The sequence below is a fragment of the Bison bison genome, unplaced genomic scaffold (genome assembly GCF_000754665.1).
Source record: "Bison bison bison isolate TAMUID 2011002044 unplaced genomic scaffold, Bison_UMD1.0 scf7180017864472, whole genome shotgun sequence".
Classification (NCBI taxonomy): domain Eukaryota; kingdom Metazoa; phylum Chordata; class Mammalia; order Artiodactyla; family Bovidae; genus Bison; species Bison bison.
The window spans coordinates 1208171-1213038 of record NW_011495033.1 but is presented as its reverse complement, the minus strand read 5'-3'; the positions used below and the strand labels follow the sequence as shown (position 1 = coordinate 1213038).

At 51.5% G+C, this 4868-nt stretch overlaps 1 long non-coding RNA gene across 2 annotated transcripts in view; it reads right to left on the bottom strand.

Annotated features, from left to right (window-relative positions):
- Positions 1–731: 731 nt before the first annotated feature.
- Positions 732–4868, bottom strand: part of LOC105003897 — a 6389-nt gene continuing 2252 nt past the window's right edge. For both annotated transcript variants that reach the window (XR_827159.1, XR_827160.1), the window contains exon 2: positions 732–3331. This is a non-coding gene — a long non-coding RNA (uncharacterized LOC105003897). The remainder of the gene's footprint in view (positions 3332–4868) is intronic.

Below are 4868 nucleotides of genomic sequence, written 5' to 3'. Positions count from 1 at the left end.
GGGCGGAGGGGGTGGGGAGGGGACACTGGGGCACCTCACTTCCTTCCAGCCACCTTCCTTCCCGAGGTTTCCAGACCTTGAACACATTTCAGCAACCTCATGTAAACTCCAGGAGTCCTGCCCCCTTGACATGGTACCTCTCATAGGGAACAACTCCCTTTCTCTAAGAGCGACCCACCAGGGCCCCTCCCCTACAGAGGACCCTTTCATCAAGAAGGGAACCATTCAGCCCTAGTCTTGAAAAGCACCCCCCGCCCCCTCCCGCCAGGGCTTGGTACCCATTAGGGGAGGAGTGAGTATCTGTGCCAATTTGAGGAGGCAAGGAGAGGTCACACAGGGTTATCTCAAGATTGGGGAAGAGTCAAAGGGAAAAAGCCACATCTTGCTTTCAGAAGCAGGACTGTCAGGATTATACAGAAGCTTTCAGCTTTGGGGGCGGGGAACTTTTCCTCTTCTGAAGAGTGACAGGTTCTTCCTGTTTTCCATTTTACTCCATCCACTCTACATCTCTTTAGGTGGCTGCCACCAAGTCAGCGCAACAGCTGTTCCCTGTACAAGGAGTGGATTCCAGCTACTCCCAAAGAATAAAATTCATAAAGCAATAGGTGCTCCCACAAATGTTCTCACAACTCCCCTCCTCCACCAAAACCCTATTATGTGAATGGGGCTGGGGGGATCTCTTCATTCTTCCACACCCACCTCTCCAGAAGTTTTAAAAATTACACTGATTCTTTTAAATCTTATTTATTATATGAAAGCCATACATGATTAATGTAGAAAATTTGGCAACTACAGAAAACCAAATGGAAAATTACAACTTTATTCCATCATCCAAAGATAACCACTATTATTAACAATTTGGAGTATGTCTGCAGTCTTTTTAAAACTGTCTTATAAGTATACACCCATATTTAAAAAAGCAAAATTGAGATCACATAATACATATCATTTTATAACCTTTTTAATATTCAGAGAGCATTTTTCTTTCCAGTCAAATCCTCTCCTACATGACTTTTAATGGCTGCGCAGTGTTCCACCATCTGGGTGGATCCATAACAATTTACTCAAGCAACCCCCTCTTGCAAATTTTCATCACAGTAGAAAAAGAAATGAATTCCCAACCGGATAGTTGGTTCTCAATTTTTCCTACTGCATTGCTGGGATGAACATCTTATTACTAATCTTTAATTATATTCTTAGGATACATTCCCAAATATAGAATTACTAGATCAAAGGCCATGAAACTTTTAGGATGTTTGGCACACATTACCCAACTGACATCAGTAAGACTACCCACTTGTATACCCGTGTGCAACATATGAGAGTGTCATTTTAGTACTTCTTTGTCAATAACTGGGTCTTGTTTTTCCTCTTATAGTTGGCTACAGGAAAAAATGCTTCCAGCTATAGCTGCCTTTCTTTAATTACTAACGAAGCACACCTTTTTCCATGGTTTTATCTATCAGAATTTCTTTTATGAATTTTCTGCATATGTCCTTTCACAGCTGGCTCTTGCTCCTCTACGGTGCTTATAGACAAATTACATGGTGAGGAGAGGTGGGAGCAGGAGGATGAAGTCAAGGACACTTCAACATGGTCCCACGTCTCTGAGGGAGGCAGAAAGACTGGAGAGGAATGGAGAATGAAGTAGTCGGCTAGAAGCTTGTCTTCGATGGACGGTGGCTTGTCCTCCCTCCTCCTGGGGGCGCTCCTGGCCTCTACGGGCCCCCCTCTGCAGGATGTCCAGACAGGGCCCTGTGCTCTCCAGGTCTGGTCCTTCACTGGTCTTCTGTCTGCCTCTGTGTTTTCAGGCTGTTCTTCCTCATTTCTGCTCCATGAAGGGTGAGGATGGCAGAGCCATGTACCCAAGGCTGGATGAAGACACTGTGGCCCGTGAAGCGAGGACGGGAAGAAAGGACGGAAGCAATGTCCAGGGACAGAGCAACCTTTGTTGCAGCCTGTGAGTGGACTCAAGTCTACCCACCCTCCTCTATTGCAGTCCACTCACATCCAGCTTAGGCTGCAGAAGGGTGGGTTCAATGAGCTACTCTCTCCTAAATCTGTTCCTCAAAAGTGGAGAACAGGATCCAGTTAACCGCACAACTCCTGCCCCCAAACAGAACGAACAGCTTCCAGTAACCCGTGAACTTGATTACCTTCAGGCAGGGAGACTGGGCCAAGGCTGAACCACACCAGAACATGAGCCCAAGGGTGAGATTAGATCAGGAGCTGGGGGTGGCAGTTTTATTCTGCCTGATGCCCCTAAAGCGGTCACATCTCAAAACCCATCTCTTCTGGTTGCTGGAGAGGAGAATTTCCTGCCTGCACGGGCCTGAGCTGAATCTCACACCCTATCCTTAAAAAGTGGGGGAAGTCAGCAGTGGCAGCTGGAACCCCATCAGGGCTGTGGTCCTGCTCTGGGAGGCAGGGGAAGCCTGAGCCACCTTTGCTTGGTGGGAAGTCAATGCCAAGACTGAGTTCCCAGCAGCTCCTGGCATTGGTCTAACCCTAGTCCCTCCCCTCAACCTCCAGCCCCAGCTGGGTTCTGGTCAGGGGTGGGGGAAGGGCAACAGCTTATGTGAAAAGCTGTTCTGTTCCCACCCACAGCAGAGGACAGCCCAGGCTCTGAGTCCACGAAAGTGGGCTTCTGATTCCTTCATGCATGCTCAATTGTGTGACTCCCCATTTCACAGGTGGAGAAACTGGGACAGAAGGCCTAAGGGTCCCACGTGGAGGTGAGTATCCCTGAATTTAGAGTCTGGGCCAGACTAAGGAAATACAGGGAAGAGGTAAGAGGAGGGAGATGACTACTCAGATGGGCAACTCAGTATGACCTTTTCCCTGAAGAAGAAACTTACTTTTGAACTTGGAAAGGCCAGTAGGAAGGAATGAGGGGCAAGGAAGGAAGGAGGATCAGGAAAGACATTTGCATAAAGGGTAAGGCAGGATTTCTTTGCTCCACTTCTTCCCACTGTCAAAGAGCAACTAAGCTTGGGTACTCAGAGCCTTCTATTCCTCAATTCAGCCAGGATCTCTGATCTGAAACTCTCTCTCTTGCTGGGTCAATCTGGGGCAAGGTTCTCCAACTGAATAGGGTTCTATTCCCTAAAAGGTATCATCACTCTCGCTGTTCAGACCTTCCCAGCCCCAGTTCTGTCACCTTCCAGAGGGGGAAAGCAGCTCCTTCTCCTCTTCTTCCTCCTCCTCCTCGAAGCCAGGGGCAGAGGGCAACAGTTCTTCAACTGGCAGCTTTAGCTGGGTCAGGACATAAAGCTTGCCACTGAAGAACTACTGCGGCTCAGCCAGGTGAGGATGTGGGAGGCACAGGTTCCTAAAAGGTAAAGGAAAGAAAAATGGGAAAGACATGAGCAAGGCCATGTTACAGGGACACTGTCCCACTGGCCCTCAAAGTCCAGCTCCAGTGGATGTTCAACCTTCTAATGAAGGGCTTCTTGGCTCTGATCTGGGCCTCCAGCAAGGGACAAGAGGCAGCTCTGAACCTACTTCCCTGCTCCTCTTTCCAGAACTGAAGGCTGTAGAAACCTGGATGTGCTCTCACCCCATGTCGCCTTGGCTACCCACCTACCCACAGGGCAGCCTCCAGCCTCCTCAGCACTGAGAGGGCAGGATCGGGGAGCCTGGACACCCTCCACCAGTTACCCAGGTATTAGGTGAGAAGGTGTACCTCAGGTCCAGAAATGGGAGGGATCAGGGCAACTGACTCAGTCTCAGGGAATTCAGCAGGAAGAAGAGTTTTGGGGGGGGGGGCGCCTACATCTGGGGAAGAGTAAGGAAGGGAGGAGGTTTAGGGTTTCGAAGGTCAGCAGAGGTTCCTGGGACTGTGAGGAGAGGAAAAGGGACCAGAGGCTGGAGGAAAGGGAGGTAGGGCAGGGTGGTTGGGCAGCTTCCCCAGGACTCTTAAATGCCAGGCATTCCGCTTGCACATTCCGGGTACATCTGGTATGAATTCCAGGCTGTCTGCCGGCCCCTCCATGTCTGAACTTTGTTCCAAGTTCCAAGCCCCGCCCCCACAGTTCCAACGCATGAATCAGCAGGAAAAGCCGGGCCCTGCAGCATGGCCCAGGGAGGGGGCTGGGGGCGTGGCAGGCTTGAACGCTGCGAGCTCGGGAGGGTGGGTCTGTGCTGACACTCTGTCGAAGGGCATGGTCCATGCCAGTGTGAGGGGACAAGGTGGTCTTGCCTTTAGATATCTATACTCAGAGGGTAAAGAGAGATTAGGGTGGGAGGTTTTCAAATTACAAAACCCTCTTGGGAGGCATGAACTTTGTGGCACCTTCCTTCTCCCAGGTGACCAGTTCAACTCCTTCCCACTCCTATCTGCTTGAGCAGGCTCTGTTCAACCCATAGGACTCAGCTCCTGCTGAGAGTCTGTGCCAAGCAGGTGCCCTTGGCTGCAGGGAGGGGTGGGCCCAGGGCACTGACCCTCTGACCAGCTGCTCCATCAACCCTTTGGCACTCTGACAGCTCCTAGCTCAGTCTGACAGCCAGGATGACAGGCCAAATGAGTTGGAGGCTGGAACTAGGGCCGGAGGGAGGTGGGGGCAATAGCCTAGCCAGAGGCCACGGGGAGGGGCCAAGAGTTGGCCGAGAGGTGGGGAGAGAGGGAGCCCAGTGATGACTAACCCAGGCGCCCCACCCAGCCAGCCGGCTTCCCAGGCGGTCAGGGCCAGGCCTGGGCTAGGGGCCCCACAACCGGACAGGCTGGGGGGAGGTGCAGAGGTGACCTTCTCTCGGCTCAAGACGGCCAGTTAGGCTGGGGAGGGGGGAAGGTTAGAGTTTCCAGGCTCTCCTTCTGCCTGCTCCCCCCACCAACCCGCGGTGAAACCCTAACCTTTGGGTTGCATAAG